We start from the raw sequence: 20,990 nt of genomic DNA on the forward strand, positions 1-20,990 counted from the left end.
CTGCAAAAATCCCTGCTACTGAATCTCCACACACAGCCACAACACGTAGCATGGGGAAATTACAGCTTCTTGTATTCAAGTCTGAACTGACTCCATAAGCTGTGAAGAAAGTTAACTATACTGGAGAGCATAGCAGATCTGCAGCCTCAGACAGGTGTAACTCAGGGTCTACTGATGTTACTTGCAAGTCACACCTGAGACTCAGCCCAATGTGTTCCACTACCGCACAACGCATGCAAGACACACCAGCCCTTGCTGCCAGAGCAGTGCCCCAGTGATGCAAACCAGCCTTAGAGACTTCTCTGTTCTCTTCCCCTTCCCAGCAACCCTTCTTTCCCGCTTGTGCTCAGCCTGAAGTCCTCCACCAGCCTCAAACAGCTTGCACGGCCCAAATCCCCATCCCGAGGCGTCCCCGCCCCTGCGGGCCTTCAGCGTCACCTCAGCCTGCCCTCAGGCCGCGAAGGAATTGCTTCCACCCCAGCCACACACAGCCGGCCGTCCTCCTCCCAGCGCTACAGAACTTCGTTCCCACTCAGACTAACAACCACTCCCACAGCCGGTATTGCCCGCAGGTCACTCCTCCGGGACACAAACCCCTCACAAAGCCCGCCGACTACCACCGTCCGACCCTCCCCACAGGCCGAGCGCTCCGTGCGCAGACGCGCGGCTTCTGGCCGGCACGCGCTAGTAGGGCAAGGCGGGAACGCACACTCTCCTCTGATTGGCTCCTGAGACCCGAGCGCTGCCGGAAAGTCCCGAAGAGTGGGGCTGGTCGTGGTGGACCGAGTTGAAGGTGGGGCTATGGCGGCCGTTAGGGCTGTGTACGTGGGGCCTTAGGCGCCGCACGGTGAGGTGCGGGTGTCCCCAGCACCCCTGTGCACCCTGGCAGGAGCGGCCCCCGGGCAGCGCTGGGCTGGAGGATGACGTTGTCAGCTGGGAGAGGGTGAGGTTCCCGCTGAAAATCTCTCATCCCCCGTAAATCTCAGTTAACCAGAAGGTGGAGCAGTAAAACAAGAAATAAAACTTGTTTTAGTGAAGGGCTGCGCTTGTCGGCTACATTTAACAACGGTGCCGCTTGCACTTCCTGTGTTTCTCCAGAGGTGTACAGAACACGAACAGGAGCGGCTGGAAACGAGCACAGTGTGCGTGGCATCTAAACTGCCAGCAGACAAATCAGATCAAACACGGACAGTTCAAAACACATGAGCATCTGTCCTCTCATTCAGATACATATAAAAGGGGGGGAAAAAGCACCTTTAAGTACTGAGACTGATTCAATCGCTATGATCGTTACAGAGAATCACAACTTGTATTTTAGGTCACAAACTAGCAAATCCTATGACTTAGAAGTGTCCTGAACTGGGAATGAAGCTCTGTGGGAAGCTTTTCCATGCTTCTGTGGAAAGACGGGATGTCTAGACAGCACCAGGGCTCAAGTGCACCTTTGCTTAAAGTTCGATGGCTCTGATGCGTCTGCAGACACTGACTTCAAGGGACAAGAGATAACACTGTCTAGTTAAAACCTTACCTTTATAAAAGACTAGTCTGATCTCATGAGGTCATTTACAGTTTTCCAGGTACCTGCAGTGAATAGAGGACAAGGTTCCATTTCCCTTGTTCTCTGTTATGTCAGGTAGAAACGGGTGACACTGTTAACATTAATTCTTAACATAATTAATACAAATATCTCTTCTTGTTTTATTTAGATTGTCCCTAAAGCTAGTTTTATTGTGTGTACTGACATCAGTGTAGTACCCACTTAAGCGCAATTTTCTTTTACAAGTTAAAAAGCAGAGCCTTCAAACTATGAAAGTGTAGGTATTGCTACTTAAAAATAGCTGGAGTACTGTTAGCATGTGGTTTTTATTATTCTCATCTAAATCTGGATAAATATTTAACAAACTCCATACATACACTTAGATTGGGCATTTTCAGTGCTTCTGAGAGTGCTGACTACTGCTTGCCGAGGGCTCTTCACCCACAGTGGCAGCTTTTATTGCTCTGTTGCCTGCAGAACTTTCCAGTGCGTCAGCGGGTTAGAGCTGCAGAAACACAAGATGCAAATTTTCTTGGCTGAGCAGTATATAAACATAAACAGAATATAAAGATGTTGTCAAAGTCATTTACCTGGCTTAAATCATGAGAAAGCAGCATGTGTGTGTAGGAAATAGTAATGTTTGTTTATTCATTAAAAATATCTGCTGTACTTAATGTTTATTTTTTTATGCCAGATTCCTTACATTTCACTGCAGAACTTAATTATCTTTAGACGGGAGTTGTTAAAAGTACTTAATCAGGCTTGCTACCTACAGCAGCTCCTCTAAAGTGAAAACAAGCACCAACAATAAGCACCCTCACTTTTATATGTGGGCTGTCAGACAGTTAATTAGTAGTTAATGAAAGATAGGTTCCAATTTGGTTTTCACAGTCTTTCAGACTTGCTTTTTTTATACATATTTATTTTTTTAGCAAGCCAAGCCCAGTAAGAACTGTGACTCTGCAGGTAAGCATAATGAATTTTCACAGGGGCAATGGCAATTCACCAATTGCAGCAGGTGCAGCATGTCCTTCATCCTGCCTGGTTTCTGAGAGGCACTGAGAAAAACAAGAGTTAGCCCATGGTAACTGTTTGGTAACCTTTTGCATCATATTTTTTGTGTGTTGCCAAAATCCTACCAATGCTAGACTTCAACACGTTGAAATACCACATATGAAATAACTTTTTCACAGCTACTTGGCTCACACTTCGCTTTGATGTTTGTTTTACCCATGATGCAATTGGTTTTGCCTTCTGTCTCCTGTTGCTACAATAAGCCATTTCCCATACATGTCACCTCCAAAAGGGAAAAGACCACATGGAAACAGAACAAAGAAAACAGAACAAAAGAAAACCAGGGATTTTTCCAAAGGCCCATTTGATGTACAAGTATAAACAGGAAAAAGATGCCTGAGGAGGTGGGAGCCAGGAACTGTGCTAGCAGACAGCTGTTAACTTACGTAGCAAGCAGCACTTTGGGGTTGTGAATGGTCAATAAATAAGTGATTCCAATGCACACAGTGAAGAAAACACTCACTGCAATACCTCTAGCGTAATGTTTAAGTGTATTGCAAACTCATAGCAATATAAGTTGAACTCTTACCTTCATGTCTGTCTTGTAACACTGAGTCCAGGTACCAGTAGCTCTTTTGGTTCTAGCCTCAGAAAAGGCAATACCTCGAGAAACCGGAATAAAAAGTATTGTCTGCTGTGATGAAGCAAGAAAAGTAAAGAACACAACAGAACAGAGCAAATAGACTTTTAAAAGCCCAACATCTTGCTCCTGAATTTTATTAAATATTTGTTCAAAAATATTCAAAGGGGAATTGCTCAAAACTAACCTTTAAAATAAGTTCCTGTGGTAGGTGATAAGTAGTCACAAATTTGGACCACAGTGTTTTTACATTCTTAATTAGTTTTCTTCTGAAGTGAGAGCGCAAGGTTTTAAAGACTGACCTACTATCCAAAATAGTATCTTGTGAGTTAATAGCCCTGCTTCTTCCCAATGCAAGTTTTTAATATCACATTTAATTTATTATAATTATGCTTGAATAGAGGACCTGATCTGAATACACAGTGAAGCCCAGTTTACTTACTGCTTTGGGTAGAGTATGTGGGGGCTAGTCTTTACATACCTAAACAGAAAGCAAAAGGCACGTTATGGAAAAAACCTGCTACTAAGGAGATAATACCCAATTCTCAGCATAACAAATCAAATGCATGTATTTTCCGTCAGGAAGAGAGAAAATGTGTTTTTCAGGGTTGTATTTCCTCTACTGTTTGAGGGCATATATTTTTCTATCCCTAATTTCTGTTTTTCACTTCAGATCCTTATTTTGGTCTGAGCCCTTCTTTCAAACTCATAAAACATCCCTCACTCTATTCGTGGAATCTGTGTAGGACTCTCTCCCGTTCCCCTTGACAACAATGTGTTTTGTTTCAACAGAAGCAAACTGTTTCTGTTTCATGTGTTCCCTGTTTACCAGGGTATCTAATCACAGCAGTTATCACTGCTCATTCCAAGCCCTGTTTTGTCAGACTGTGCCCTGAGCCCTCTTTTCCTGACAAGAAAATGGCCTCATTTAAAACCATCACATCCCTGCCAAAATTTCCTGCACTGTATCAACTTCACTCTATTTTCTGTTAATTTCTGCCCATTAGAAACTCACATCAGTCATAGCTGACATTTCATTTGTATCCAAATCCTGAGCGAAGTGAGCAAGCACTGATTTGATGTAAGTTCTCAGTAAACAGCCCATATTAAATGGAGAGGTCACATTAAACAGACAGGAACAAGGCCACCAGAACTTAAAACTATAATTAGATTTATAAAGTGTATTGTATATGTAAGTATGAAATTCTGTAAGATGTGGTCCAATCCTTTTTTATTTACATTTTTCAGCTAATAAGGGGAGATGGAGACTTAGTATATGGAGTATGTTAAAATACAATGGAAACAGTATTTTGATTCAGGTTTTACATAGTAAAATATTGTATTATTCCAAAAAGCAATGGGATATATTTCAGGAGAGAGACTAGCAAGAATTCTAAGTTTAGACAGATTGATTTCAGCTTATGTAGCAACCTGGTTTGATCTAATTGTCTTGTTATTGCTCTGAACTTTCATTCCTGAATTATGCAGAGAATTTGGGTTATGTGATTTAGTGTTGGATTAAAAAAATGTCACAGCTTAACTTTCTTTAAAATAGTAGAGAACTTTGTTCACAGTCAACGAAGTTCATTATTTTTTTGTTCAAAGCCCAGCTGCAGGCCTGGAGCATTTCTCATAAATATCAGGAAGTACCCGAAGCCACAGTCAGGATTAAAGAGTTGATCTGAACCTTAGATCTCAGCTTTAAAGCTGTAATGTACAGTGAATTTGGTTTCATGGTAAAGGAAATGGTAATTGCTGAAGTATGTTTTCTTAAGTTGCAAAATCATTTTTGAAATGTTTTCACTGAAACCTCTGTCAGCGCTGTGCATGAGAATGAGTGGCCTTGCAGCACAGCATTTACGTGCGACCACAGCACCGAGTTTGTGTGTTGGTGCCACTGATACAGGGACACCAGGGTGGCTGCTCCTTTGTGCACACACTGAGATCTACAGTCACAATATAGAGCACTATCCAAGCAAGTGAATTAACAACTTTAGTACACTATTTTAAGAATTACTTCTGAAAAATGGTCAAGATCTTAGTTATCTGGCAAATACACTGTCATGAGAAGCAATAACACAAATGCACAACTGATATCCTTAGTTACAGAAGTGCAGAGCAAATTCCTCAATATAGTATTAAAGTATTAGAAAAAGCACTTTGCTCCTGGCTCACTACAAATACTACGTCTGGTCTGCAGGGATGAAAGGAGTGGAAGAGCACAACTAAATTACAAACACGTTCCTACATGTCTCTTACACCTGGGTAGCTCCATCAACCAAACCACACGCCCTGTATTCTGTTTCCATAGCAGTTTATTTAATCAGAGTATTTCATTGCATGAAGGGAACTGTCTATTGAATTGACAAGAAAAATAAAATATGAGCATTTGGTGCTCCCTGACCTTTTTCAAAGGATGTTGCATTTAAACATGTACTTCTTTCCACAAGTGGCAGCATTTACTCATATTCTATGGCTTCATTCATAAGTGATGCAGATAAAATATAATTCTTAAGACTGCTGCACTCTTGAAAACTTGACTTTCTTGTGTACTTCATATAGCAGGCATAGAAGGTATGCTTCAGATAGCTCTTACAGAAATAGGAAGCATGGACAGAAGTATTATCTACAGTCTACATAAGCAAAGACACATGCCTGTTTTTGCATTTTCAGTGAATTTATCACAAGCTGCCTATAAAGGCAATAGGTTTTAGTTAGGTGGCTTGTGAATTCATTGCTGTGATACCAAAACCTAGCCCCAGTTCTGTGGGATTCCATATAGATGGATGCTTTAAGATCCTGACCAACAGTTGTAGACTTCCTTCAAAGGTTCATAGTTTTTAGAAACTTTGATAGCTCATGTCAAAGCCATTAGTAAGAGTTTCTTATCTTTTCCTCCTATGTCTGATTGTCAAGACCTAGAGTCACTTTTGTAGTCTCATATTGCACCCTCTCTACAACAACATGAATATTTCAGAGGTGTCTTAGCATTTAACTTCACTCCAGATGCAGTCTAGTAAGTACCTTGAAATTAAATGCATTGCTGCAGAGTTAAGGATGTCATTTTAAATTATTGAACAGCAAAATAATGAAGGCTTGATCCCAATTTTAAACCTTTTCCTTAAATCTTCTTCTAGCACCTCTCATTTAGAATTAATCAATCACAACGACTTGATATATAATACAGTAAGTTAAAATTAATAGGCCTCAGTCTCTACTGTTACATATTTAAAGGGAGCACATTTGTCACTACGGAAAGATATTCCTCCTACGTGTAAAATGAATTTAAAACAAGCAGCACAGAATAAAGTGATGCAAAGATTGCATGAGAAAGAAAAACAAGTGCATTGTTTCATTATGAAATGTTTCAGCCTAGACCTTCCTCTCAGGGCACAGGAGCGAGGCAATGTGCTAAACCAGAGCTATTGAGGAGCTGGGAGCACAAGGTATATAAACATGTTAACAGAGGCTGCTCCCTCTGCAGCAATGGCATCTGATTTCCATGATAGTGGTCATGTTGGGAAGGTGGTGGTGATTAGGAGAACGAGAAACAATTGGAATGGCTTTTTTTTCAGTACTTCCTAAGTATAGCTGTAACCTCAGATACCAAAGATGCATTTCAGTTCAGGGTCTGAATGTATTTCTTACTGCTTACTGTAACACTAGTTTGGTTTTCATATTAGCTCAGTCTTTCATTTGTGTGTTTGAATTACTGACACAGATGTCAATAACAGGGGAATTCACAGGAGCTATTATCTGGACTCTGATGGGAATCAGCTCTCACAAGTGAACTAATTTTGCTGTAGATAGTATGAGCAACTGTTTTTAAATAGCCCTACCTTAGCAGCTGGGTCATTCTGGTAACCAGTAGCAAGCAGGGCTTTGTCTACTGGGAAAGTGGCAGGTTTCTGCAGAGCTCCTAATTTATTCTAAGCACTCCAGAAATAAAGACATGGATTTTAATTACCTAAATCACTTACGTGACAAACTTTCCATTGAGGTAGATGGAGGAACTGTGTGCTTATGGTGTACAATACAGAACTTGAATCCCAAATGGATACTGGAATCTCCTGCTTAGGTGGTGCCTGTTCTTGAGAGTGCCTAATTTCATATGCACTTAACTTTTTGATTTTCAATTTCCTCAAGCACTCTTAGTTACTATTTTGTACTTTCCCAGCATAAAATTGCCTTGACAAAACTGATCCTGAACAGTGACTGATCCTCGAGGAGCAACTTAGGAGAAAGCAGGTCTCCACAAGCCAGGAGCATGCAGTCTGTGGATCACATGCATGACAGTACAGGCAAGATACTGAAAGGCCCATAAGAGAGAGAGTGACCAGGAACAAGCAGCAGTCACGGAATATTTTGCCTTCTGAAAAACTAGTTTCTGCGTGCTCTCAAATTCAGCCTAAGCAAAAGATACGCCAGCTACATGGGCTTACTCCCATAGGGGCAGCCCAACCTTAGCCATTCTTCATCTTGGACATCTTTCAAGCAAGTGCCTGATTGGCATGAATTACCTGTGAACTGACTGCACAGTGACATTTCAGCCAAGAAATGAGGAAACAAGAGAGAAAAGGGACCATAAGCATCAGCTCTGCCTTTGAAAAATCTACATGACTTGTATGATCAAAAAGGATGGACACCACTATTTGAAGACAAGAGCCAGAGGGCATTCACTTGAGAGGGGGGTCTAGTGGAATCTAAGTGGATGACAGTACACTCTTGAAGCCCTGAACAAGGCCAGGAAATAATTTTTGAGAGTGGTAGACAACAGGACTGTAGCCTCCTCCATGGCATGTGCTACTGCACGTGCTTCAGGTGATGTGATGCGGGAACTACTGTTCCTCTGCAGAGCTTTCCAAGCTTGCATTCATCTGTAAACGCAAAGAAGAGGACAGAGGGAGGCAGTTCAGCATGCAGATGTTAGGCTGGCTATTTGGGACTCCCCCTGTGCAGGAGAACTGTGGCCAAAAGCCAGGCATATTTATTACCTTGTGAACCCGGTTTTTAAACTCAGTGCAAAGTCTGCAATAATTTGTTAGTTTCTATTGTAGTTATAAACTCCTTGAAGTGGGTCCTTTCAGCGACAGAAAAATTATATGGTGTCCAAGTCTGCAGGAGCATCTCTGAGATGGTCTGGGAACCCCCACAGGGTGTTGGGAATGTACAAATCCCTGCCCGCCAGCACATAGGGAGAACAGGCAGTGTTTTGCTGTGTGTTATGTACACACAGACAGGCAATAGTCAGCTCCCCGAGATGTAGGTCAGAAATGCCTGCTACATTCAGACTTCTGTCAAGGGAAACAAAACCCCGTCCAGAACAGAGAAAGATGTTTGAAAACAGGTTCCCTTTCACATTGCTTTGTTTTGTTTTTCTCACTCTCAAACATATAGTAACTCCTGCCTGACACTGTGCTGTGGAAAGCAGTCTGGCAGATGCTTTAAAAACACAGTGAAATCTTCCAACCTCCCAGTAAGGGAAAAAGGCCCTGCTTCCAGCCCTTAGAAGTCATTAAGTGCATTTTTAAAGAATTTAGTTTTTGTTTTAGAAGAACACAAATTTTTCCTAAACTTCGAGTTTTCAATGGTTCCCCCCAAATTCAGGTTTATGGTCTTACAATGACAAAGACAACATGTGGTTGTACAGAGCAAAAACTACAAATCAATCCTAATACCAAGCCAGAAAAACCTCTGAGCCATTGCAGTTTTTCTGTACTGCTGGTAGCAAACAGGAAGGTAAAGGATAGAGCAGTGGTGCTGGAAGATTGATCAGCATTAATCTGAAATGAGCTACAAAATGAATTCTTAAGATTTATCATTTGTAATTAGTGAAGAAAAATTCATGCTAAATTCTACTTCCTATCATTTTACATATCCCTGGCCCATTTCATTGATTTCATCTCACAGAGTGCATTTGCCCCTATTTCAGCCAAAGGCACTGGTGACTCTAGTCTTAACTAATGGCCTTGTGACAGTTCCCTGATCAAAATCAGGTTTTTGCGCTAATTTTTTAGCCTGGTGTTTCCTTATTTCTGTGTGACTCACTTCTCTGAGAGACGCTACAAACAGAAGTTCTTTTAAGCAAAGGAAGGATGCCCTTTTGTACAGGAAGGATGCTTTTCCTGAAACAAAGATAATCAATGGACCCATCAGCAATAGCCTTCAAGGAAAAATAAAAGAACAATCATATTTATTAGCTGGTCTCCAACTGCTGTTGTTGCATTCAAGACTTCCATACTTCAAATTTGCTTTACTCAGACTGTGCTGTTATTTCATCATTGTCATTACTAACCTTTTAATTTCCATAGATTTTCATCTCTAAGTATTTTAATTAAGCAGAAATAATGGACTAGTGAATTCACTTGATAACACCTCGTGAGCCAAGTACAAGATGGGTGATGCTAAAAATACTTACTCTGCATTTTAGACAGGAATCATGAGCTAAATGTCATTGCTGCTGTTCAGGAAAGAAAAAAGAAACAAAAATCATAATACAAAAAAAAAAAAAAATACACAAACCATATACACAGATTCACTTCCATTTTTCCTTTCCATTTGGCTTCTCTGTCAGCTTCAATGGAAAACTGGAGGGACTGTATGGACCATTGCTCTTGGAACAGATAGCTACCTAGATGCTACCTAGATAATTAAAACTGTACTAATTTTTTGCCTTAAAGCTGTTTAGCAGATTCATTACAATGGCTATATTGATACTGCCTGACAGTCTGTTTTATTATAGCCTACACAAATGCTAATCCTTTACTTAATTAAGAAGATATATAGATTAAAGCAGATGCAATGTCTTTTTGTAACAAAGAGCCTGCCCAGTGTTTTTGGAAGCTGACAGAATATAAGACATGTCACATTTGAGCCAAATAAAAAAAAAATGCAAGTAGGGCATTAGTCCAAGGCTTTTGTATTGTGCATTTCAAAGTTTGCACCCAGTGGGTGGGGCAAAAATAAATCAGGGCCTCCTATGGTGAAAATATATTTCGGATTCAAGCATCTAGGATCTGACCGTATCTTCTGCTCCCTAGGAGTGTCAGCTGCTTCAGGGGTCATCTGATATATACCTCCTTTTCTCACTTCTGAGAATTTTTAGCTTGGAGTGTGTTTGAAAACACTTCAGAAAAAGGGTGGAAAACAGAGAGTGCCTTCTTTGAAATACACTCCTTTGTTAAATTCCTTTCCCAAGGGTAAAGAGACTCTCAAACACCTGAGGGCAACAAATGACTCTATTCAACCCTCTCACAAATGACCTAATAAACTCCCAAAGGGTTACAATAGCTTATTTGTCATCATTTCTTGTCAGCTATTTATAGCACCAATGTAAATTAAAGCAAAACAATAAATACCTGGGTTATTTTCTTTATTTTGAAGATTCTTTAAAGCCCAAATGGTGCTTTACAATTTTAACCCCCCAATAATTAATTTTGCAATTGAATTTAATATAATACTCACACATTTTATGTTATGTTCAAAAAAGTTTTTATCTACTTACATGCAAAACATGTGTCACCATTTCACTCACCTCCCTTAGAATGCTTTCAGGTAATGACTTTATAAATTCTGGTTTGCGTAACTTTTAAAATGTCAAATGCCTGATGGACCCTATTACAAATGATCCTGGTCAATGAATTTCCACATGGACTTCTGTGAGAAAGCATGGTGATCAATATCATAGCAGAGATCCTGATCTCAGCAACAGTAATTTGAAGATATAATAACTCCATTGTATTTTAAATGTGTTCTAAATTCTTATCCATGTTGCTAGCTATTGCATGGCTTTGGCATGTATCAAATACAGATGTACTATCAAATATATAATCATATATTTATCACATCAAGTGGGTGATGTACTTACGTACATGGATTCACTGACTTGAGTTGGGTAGATACATGTTAAGTGAGTCTAGGACAAATGGCTTTACCACTGTCTCTAATGCTGTGTAAGCAATACCTTGGAAGTATCACCATGCCTCTAGATGCAACTGAATAAATTACTGAGAGCTCATCAAGCTTTCTTTTGGTGTCTCCTTTGTTGCAATTTATTTGCCCAAATCAGTTCAAGTCAGTGGAGCTGTGCCAATTTACACTATCCCGCTAAAGTGGCCCTAAGAAATCAAGACACATAGTGTATTCTCTGAGATGTCTCTAGAGTATTTTATGTGGAGTGCATAATTTGTAATGCAGCACAACATGTAAAATATGCCTTTCCATCTCTTGCAACATCTTCTGCAATATCCTTTGACTTATCAGCTTCATTGTCATCCCCACCTCCTTGATATATTTCTTTTGATGTCTGTGATGAAAACACCCATCTCCTGGCTGCAGGAGTCAAACATCTTGGTTACTAGTTTCACTGGTCTGTATACATATGTATATATGCACATATATCTATGTATGTATTTAAATTTCTGTAGTTATTACATGGATTCCTCCTGGGAAAAAGAAGAAAGAGGCAGAATTCACATGAGGCAATTCTGAACGGCACTCAGATACCGCTGTGGTCATGCTGCAGCAGACACCAAATTGAGAAGAGTAAGGAGGCATTAGGGGCTGTGAAAAGAAACATTCCTGTGCCCCAAATAAGTTTCAGAGAGAAACAGGCACATAAATCCTTAACTTCAGTCTGCATAATTTCTTCAGCATATGTCTAACCCTGGATAGGCCTAAAATCATTCTTTGACCACTTAGTTTCTATGTCCTCACAGTTTTGTTTTCTGGACAGAGGTGGTTGAGCAGCTGGGTGCAGCTCCTGCCTAAGCCCTCCTGGAACACAGGACCTAGTAGGAGTACAGTGCTGACTCCTGAAGGAACATGCCAGATACACATCCATAGCCTTGAGCTTGGCACAACTGCAGTGTTTGTGGCCATTTGTATTTTAAAATAACACATCTGACTTTTACATGCCATGGTTTCATGGTGAGAAAGCTCAGCAAGGAGGTATAGGTTCAGAAAACATACCATTATTTTATATTCATTAGGAACAGGAAACTGTGGGTGCCCATGTAGGTGTGAAGTTCTTCTTCACAGTGCTGTGCTGTGTCTGTTACTCCTAGTAACCTCCTTGTAAGCAGATTAAAGATGTCCCAAAGGAGAAATACATTTCACTAAAAGTACCAAAGAAGAAAAATATTTTTTTCAGAGTTTTCAGGGACGAAAATAGGAAACAAAAGAGGAAATTTAGCTGTTAATGAAATGGTAGCTGTTAATTTTAAGAAGAATTAATGATTCTGATCACTGCATCAAATCATACTTAATAAGAGTGAATCATCTCATCCAGTCTCTGCTATCTACAAATTAGGAGTTTGATCCAAATGAGTTATGTGGACTCTTTCAGTGGGGACAGAATACCTAGAGGATATTCTTCTGCATTGTAAGTATTGATAGAATGGTCATATTCTGCAGGTGCTGGTTTCTTTCCATTAGTGATACATTCTTCTCAACTAATCATCAAGGTTCATGCCTGTTTTAGATGGCTAAAGTTAAAAGAAAGTAAGTCTGCCTTTTTGTAGACATTATAATTTTGTGTGTAGTCAGTATGTTCAAGGAAAGAGGAATGCCTTCAGGCAGCTGCAGACAAAGCAGCAAAGGAAAATATATATGCTCACTAATATCTGGAAAAGCTCTTCATGTTGCAATTGTATTCCTGTATCCATAATGGCTTTTGGGACTGAGAGACCCAGGTTTGTATGCAACTCATCTTTTGTAAGATCACATGACAAAAAAGTGGGCTAGATTTCAGGCGCACAAAACTGTCTGCTATTTATCTTTGTTCTGCACAAGGAGAACTTCTTTTCCATGATTCTGAAGCATCATCTAATAGGTATGAGTAATAATAGCAATAAAATATTACAAACATACACAGGTAGCTAATGTCAAGTAACAAAATATAAATAAATAAAGCCTGTTCAGATCTGGATTCAAAGTGCTAACAGTGATGATGATAAATGTTATTGAAATACTATTAATGCAGACACATGCTAACATATGTCCTCTACATCTTTTCTAACTTAATATATGATAAACAAAACTTCAAGCAGGCCTAAGGAAAAAGAACAAAAAAGATGCTATAATATGGCCATAATACAGTGATAAAACCGAGTGCCTCTCCAAGCCTCAATTTACGTATTTAAATGATCTTTGCCTTAAACAATGGGTGTAAGCGGACAGACATATGGTAAATACCTCCCGATCCATTCTGTGCTATTCAGAGCCAGCAAGCTGGTCAGGGAGGGGGAGGTTCGGTATGAAAAGTGATCTGGTGTTATGTACACTCAAGTAACCCCTTCATGGGGAAGAGGAGGGAGGGGAAGAAAAGAAAGAAAAAAACTTTGTGAAAAGAGGGGAAAAAAAAAAAAAAAGCGCCTTGCAAAGCAAAGCTGAACACTTTGCTGCTGTGCAGCGAGAGTGAGGAACGGTCCCCCCTGCCGGGGAAGTTGATGAATAATCCGCAGATCTCAAGCTGAGCCTTGGGCTCCGAGCGGCTGGTATCCCATACTAACACTAATCAACCAGTATGAAACATCCATTTTAAACGCAAATGAGGGGGGCCTTTTCAAAGGAGACCCAAGGAGGGGAGGGAGGGGGAGTTCAAAGCTCAAAATGGTGCTTTCTTTCTCTCTCTCTCCCTTTTTTCCTAAAGAAGACAGAAATATGGTTGGTTATTATCTAAGTTATTGCTACAAAGAATTTTGAAATTAAAAGATAAGCTTTCAGAGGAAGCTCAGTAATTTTCATAAAGAAGGACTTAAAACAGATGTGCCCTCTTTAATCGGGGTGTGCTTGAAAAAATACAAATGCATTTTTAACATAGCAGGGGGAGAAATCATATGGTTACACATTTGTCTCCTGGGCAAAAATAATTAAAAAAACCTCTCACTGCATGAAGCCTCTCACAAATAGCCACCACCAGAACTTTCTTATCTAGCAAAAAGTCGGGTGGGTGATTAGCCACTGTTTAGAAAGCAGGAAAATGTCTTATGTTGTTTGCTGTTTTTTTCACTCTAGCTTTTTCCTATTCAAATAACAGCTAAAGTGAATTAACATCTTCATCAGGGTCACTAGGGGACTGCCAGTAAACCCCTAATATTTACTGATAGACTACTGGTTGGTTTTCATCTCAGTAAACTTTTTCTTATCATTTCTGTGTCCAGGAGCATGCTGTGGCAAATCAATTCTCTGTCCAAAGTCTGGTCTCTTACCTGTCTTCTGGCAACAAGGGACTGCCCTTACGGATTCTGCCCTGGAAAAAAGGTGCCACAGAGACTGTTTCCTTGAATAAAGGCTAGGCACTGAGATGTTAAGGATCCAATTCGTTCTAAATGTCCTTCCTGTACACTACTAGCTTTGAATGAGCTATTTTTCTGCTTGTTTTCCTAAGTCCCCACTGAAGGAGGGTGCCTTTTCAGTAGGAAGTTATTGCTAGAATATAGAATAGCAAGGAGCTAATTTAATTTTCTGGAATAAACACAACCTTCATAACAATCCTCTCCCCAAGAAAACCACATGTTCTGACTGGTTGCTCAACTACAACTTGTAACAAGTCTGACAGCTGCCACGGGAAAGCTTATATATAGGTCATTACTGACATGTTTTGTTAATTACACAAAGAGCAAATAATCCTGCAGCATTAAACCTCTGTACCTTTTGGCTGGGGTAGTAAGAAGTTGTAACTTCTTCCTTTTCAAGAATGCCTCTTGAAGTGGCTCTTTCTGAGAAGCACCCTTTCCATATATCACACCTGGCTTTCAAGTGCGGAGGAGATCTCCCGCTTATGTCTGAGGGAACAGCACCTCCTACATCTATGCTTGCTTCTTGTTGCCATCCAAATTGTTTCAGGCAACAAGAGGTGTCTAGAATGACCACTGTGGGCCACATCCATGACTGATTGTGCAGGGGGAAACACAGACCTGTGTCCTTGAAGTACACCTTGCGAAGAGTCACCTCAAGCAGATCAGCTCCTGGTGTGGCCCATGCAGTGGGGCACCAATCATTCCATAAGCCCACTTTCCCAAGACAGCTTATTTACTTTCACCCAGGAAACAACTTCAGCAAAGTAAGCCTTTCTATTGCCACCTGAAGCCTTCAAAGAAAAGATATGTCAGGACAGGAAGGTTCTCCTTTATTAGTTATCAGGCCCAGCAGAAGTTTTTTGACCTTCAAAGTACCACAGGAGCCTATAGAGAGAATCTGAAGTAGGATGGTAAAACACCTTTCAAACAGCAGCAAGACAAGCAAGGTGTAAATGGCTATTGCACTTTTCCTTAGGCAAATACAGAAGGGAGCCTTCTGTCTACATGTGGATGGGCTCCCAACATGATCCCCTTATTTTGTATGAATATTTTTTTTTTATGTTAAATTCACATACTTAACAGTGCAGGCACATCAGTTCAGATATTATTTTGCAGGGCACAGTTATAGTCTGGAACCTGATACTGCAAATCTGATGGCTGTAAATATGCTGTGAATTTTGAAGGGAGTTGTCTAGCTATGAGGAATGCGGTCCTTCCATTACCAGTTATGTCAGCTGACAGCTGTACTCACAACTAAGCCACAGAACAATAAAACAGCACCTAATTATTAGAGGGAGTCAGGCACAGCAGGAGACCTGCTTTGACATTTGCCCATTTATGACTTAAATATTATGACCACCCAGCAGTAGGAGAAAAAGCAATACAATCTTTTGACATAAAAAACACCTATTATCTAGTTTTCCTTTTGTATAAGTACCATAATGTTCTCGATACACATTACAGCTCTTTTAGTGAGAAAGTCAGAGGAAAGAAATTTGCGGAAGAAAAATGAGATGCCAAATGCAAATGTTTCTGTTCTCAGCATATAGAAATCATAGGCTTGAGGTATGGCAGTAGCCTCAAGAGTTATGTTCCCTTTTCTGTAAACATGAATATTTTCATTTGGAATTCCTCCTTTAATTTCACGGCAGTATAGTTTTAGTATAACAGAAAATGATGCTGTATTCTGCTCCTGCATTGAAGAGCCTGATTTCAGGGCTGAATGATCTCTGTACTAACACTTTATGTGTTCACACTAAACCAGCTGCTTCCCATAAATTGTTTGTGGATCATGAAGTCGATCTTCTTTATGTCCCATGTTAGATCTCATTCATGACCAGCAGCCTGAGAATGGACCAAGTTAACAAAATCCTGAACACAAATAGCAAGCAGTTGACCATGTTTCCCCTTTGGGTAAGCCAGGCAAAGAGGGGGACAAGAACTAGAGTGCCCATAAAATGAATTGTTGTCACCTCTCAAACTACTGGTTCTCTACCCTGCTCTGTAGTAAACTAAATAATAGTATTCTTTAATAATAAAATCTTAAAGTGTTTTGTAATGCTGATGATAAACATGAATTCACTGGAGTTTTTTGGTGTTGTTTTTTTTTATTGAGGAATCTTTCAAGTTCTCTGGCCTTCACTTAATAGCTTGCCTAGCTGATAAAGTGATGCTGCTGTGTCACAGCTATTACAGTGGCACACATTCAATATGGATACAGTATGTCAGTCAAGCATGATTTGCAACTAAACACAGAAACTTAAGAGTTGTTGTAACTGATGTACCTCTATATTAAGGATTACAATAATGTAATGTGCTTATTTTATACAAATTTTTCTCCTATAGACAGGAATTTACTACGGATTTGCTCTTGTAGGCCACTGCAATATTTACATTTTACAATTCTGGAAAAAAAGCCAGCTCTTGTTTGCTGTACTCCCATGAGATATCTCATGGAGCACAAAAGTAGAACAGCATTTGGGCCAAAAATCCAACATATTTCAGAACAATCTGCTGCCCTGTGTACCTCTCAAATTTCTTTGGAATTCTTTTAATTCAAAGTTCTTTTAGCTTCTTTCAGCTTCAGCACAAGTTAATCTTATAATAGAACAGCACTCATTAAGAAAATGTTAGTTACACTGTAGCTGTGATTAAGACTAGTCCTTGATGTTATAAAAGCAGTACACAATTTTCAAGATATAATTGATACCCATGATGATTTATTCAATCTATGCACACATTTTGCTAAATCTTTTAAACACTTTACATTTTCTTTTTAGGAAACTAATCGTTAAAATGGAGTGATTTCTGCAGATTATACATATTTTATGGTCAACTTCATTTCAAGTTCCGTTATGTAGCATATTAGACGTCTCTTGATTCTGTTTATGGATTGGTTTGAGTTGATATAAGCTGTATAGTTCTTAAGTGCCACTGATTGCCTCTACAGAACAATAGTCTACCACTTGGATGTCCTACATTTGTAAAATAAATCACTGCATTTAAGCTGTATTTGGTTTCTAGTCCAGTATTTGTAGCATTAACACTTTTGAGCTGTCATATCTGTTGTAAAAGAAAACAAGTATGAAATCTCCTTCATGATTTGCTTTTAAAACGTAATCGAATTCTACAGCCAAGTGCATTAATCATGGTTGGTTATTTAATAGAAGTTTTCAAGTCTGTGAAGTACTTCTTGAAGTTAATATTACCACCCTGTTTTTCTTAAGAATGATTATTTACAGCCAGTTTGGATGGGGCTACCAAAGCAGTGGGGTTTTTATACTCAAGCTAGAGAGAAGTGGGTCATCTGGTCTCTTGATTTCTGTAGCATTTGCCTGACATAGGGTCTCTGGAGAATCCAAGTCAGATCAGAACTCACAATTCATGCTGAAATGACTATATTAGTTGAAGTTTGCTTTCATATAGTATTTTGCAGTATTTCTGCATGCAGGCACATCCTGTGGTATTCTGCCCATACACAAATGATATTACTGTAAAATCTTCAAGTTTAGACAAGTACGTCCTCATTATCTGTATTTTAGGTCCTCTCAGACTCATCTTTTCCACATGCTGATTCCACTTCATGCTGAAGTTGTCATTATTTCTGTGGTCTTAACTCCTTCCCCAAATGGAAAATTGCCTCCTTGGTTAAGATTTAGCTGCAGAGAGGAAGTATAAAGTGAAGGAACTGAGGGAAGGAATAACAGCTTTGTTTTGTTAGGAAAGAAGGCTGAGAGATACCTCTCTCATATCAAGCAGAGATTAAACAGAAGGGGCAACACAAAACAGGGAGGAAATAATTTTCTCACAGAGTGCTCTCTCAGCATAAAAGAGTTTAAAGGAAATTATGTCTGTAGGTTTCCGTGGGACAGTGGCAGAGCTGTGCAGCTGTGGCAGAAAAGAAGCATCACTGGGTTCAGAGCAAATTTTGGTGGGTGGGTACATAGCCTGTATGGGGACAGCCTCTTCTTGATTTGAAGAATCTAGTTGGTTTATGTTCATATTTCTCAAACTAAGAGAAAAAACTTATAGCAAGTCAGTGAGAAGATACTTTTAATGATTTTGCTCTTTATTTTTTCCTCCACACACATTTCTGGTGATCTAAAGCAGTGATTCAGTCCTAAGGCAACCAGGAGAGGTGACTTTCCATGTAACCTACAAACATCCTCATTCTGGTTTCATCTGGGCTTTGTCTATGTTAGCAGAACTGGTGGCTCTTCTTTTGTTTGCCTTGCACTGGAGCCAAAGGAAATAGTCACTCTTATGTAAGAGTGGAATGGAGCAAAAGAAAAAAGAAGCATTTGAGTAACCAGAGTAATGGCCAAATATACACAGGCTGATCCGTGAGGTGGAGATCTGTAAAACCATGGTAGGGAGGGATGGTTCTGCAAAATCATCAGCTTCAGCTCCATCTTTCTAATAATGGAGCTATTTATTACTAGAAAATGCATTTTAATCTCTTTTATCAGTATTAATTTCATTCAAAGAAAAAAACTTGCTCACAAGCTTAGAAACATGATCGTTTCCAAAAACTGTATTGTCAATTTTCCAGGACCTGAATCCCCTAGTGCCAAAAATGTGTATTGCTGTATGCCTGTGGCCATAATCCTTTATGTATGAGAAGGTAATAAATAGATTGTGCTTCTAATAGGAAAAAAGGAAACAATATAAAACGATTCTTCAGCTTAATTAAAAGCATAATTCTTAAAGGGGCAACTAGACCGAGAATCCAGATTGTCTGAGAAAAAAAGTTTATGGATGTTTTGCATGTCCTACCCTCGGTTCAGATATCGGATCCTCACTGAGCAGCAATGGTACTACACTGGAACCTGTGCCAGGTTACAGCAATAATTGCAAGCCCCCCAGGATCCAAGCTCAGAAATTTTTGTATGTTCTCAGGAGACAAAGATGAGTGATCATCAAAGGCAGAGGAACACAGCATGACTGTCATAAGCCTGAAGTTACAACTTAGACATGCAATAGAAAATATCATTGGTACCTCTCCAGTGCATAGCCTGTAGTAATTAAAAACTTGATCCCTGCTGTTTTATCATCTCATTAGCAATGGGGGCACAAGACTTTTATCCTTGTTTGTCAGGAATCAAATATACCAGAGGAACTCTGATTATAAATTGATGAAAGTAAAGTTAAACTTTTAAATAAGAGCAGTTTCAGCTCACAATGTTTTCAAAGCTGATTAAAGAGATCTCATTTCAGTAAGAAATAATACCTAAGTCCAGCACAGATAGTAGAGGTCATCACTGGGAAAAGGATATGAAATAGCACTTGGAAAAGTGCACAGACTTCTAAAATGTGCTGGTTGGGAAGTAAATATAAGCCTTTTCTGATAGCTTTAATACAACAGGTTTCAAACTTCTGATGAATTTTAATTCTTCAAACATTTACAAAATCTGAAGATTGTCATGGGTTTCATTACATGAAGTTACTGTACAGAGTGGTGGTGTCACCATGTCAGGGAATAGTGGTGTTTCATTTCTATTAATGATCAATTCTGTTAGTAACAGTGGAAGTGGCTTCCCCACAAATACCTTGCCAACAACCAATTCAGCATTTGTTTCAACAGTGCAGGATTGTGGGGTAATTGAAAGCCTCTTGAAATCAATGCAGAAGGTCCTATTTACTTCTGTGGGTTTGGGATCCGCCCCCCTAAGAATTCTTCAAGTAGTTCCAAGATGATTCCAGTTTTCCAGAAATATTATCATTTTACTGCATTTTAATACATCTCTGACCTGAGCAGTGGAACCAGCACTGAACTGGGCAGAGATAAATTTGGTGGGAGAGGACTGACAGTAACATTCTTTTCTTTTGTTTGATACCATCTAAAATCACATTCCCCCCCCCTTTCTTTCTCCCATGAATCTCTGTTTCCTGCCCTTTCTTCTTCTTCTTCTTAAGATCTATGACTTTCCTGTCAGAGCTCTAACAGGCTAACGTATCTGAACTACTGTGCTGATTTTATTAACTAGTTTTTTATCCCAATGAAAAAGCTGGACCTATGCCTTTTCATAGTGAGTAGGAAGCCACCCTTGATGTTTTGGGTCATTATAAGAAAGGATACCGTTCATTATTTCAGAGCAATGGTGAATCAAATGTAAAGAATCTGAATAATTCCTTTCTTTTAACCTGGCAGAAGACAAGTCCTTTAAAACAAGAAGACTAATCAAGAACTCAAGGACTTTCAAGTGAAAAAGGCAAGCAAAAATGATGATACAGTAACTCATTATTTTACTGTGATTACGTTATGAGAAATAAAGTTATCAGATTCAGCAGAATTCATTATGTCTGAGCAAACGATCCTACAAAGACAGAAGAGAATTACATGTTGAACTAGATTCTTCCACAGAAAATAGCAATTTTAAAATACTGTTTTACAGCAGATCAGTGAGGTGGTTGCTTAAATAATCTGTCATCAGTGTAAAAACTCAGAATTACTCCAGATGAAATATACAGAAGTAGATAGGGTATTTTCTGAAAAGTT

General features: G+C 39.5%; 1 long non-coding RNA gene across 2 annotated transcripts in view; it reads right to left on the minus strand.

The window, feature by feature from the left end:
* Positions 1-1,844: 1,844 nt before the first annotated feature.
* The window catches only part of LOC133213267 (uncharacterized), a 141,225-nt gene continuing 122,079 nt past the window's right edge, over positions 1,845-20,990 (minus strand). The window contains exons 4-5 of one of the 2 annotated variants that reach the window (XR_009725752.1): positions 3,141-3,214; positions 1,845-2,042 (exon numbers count right to left, since the gene is read on the minus strand). This is a non-coding gene — a long non-coding RNA (uncharacterized LOC133213267). The remainder of the gene's footprint in view (positions 2,043-3,140; positions 3,215-20,990) is intronic. The other variant, XR_009725753.1, reaches the window with a different exon arrangement.

Source organism: Neopsephotus bourkii, unplaced genomic scaffold (assembly GCF_033783945.1).
Source record: "Neopsephotus bourkii isolate Nb327-2 ecotype Australia unplaced genomic scaffold, CSIRO-AGI_Nbou_v1 NB_795, whole genome shotgun sequence".
NCBI lineage: Eukaryota > Metazoa > Chordata > Aves > Psittaciformes > Psittacidae > Neopsephotus > Neopsephotus bourkii.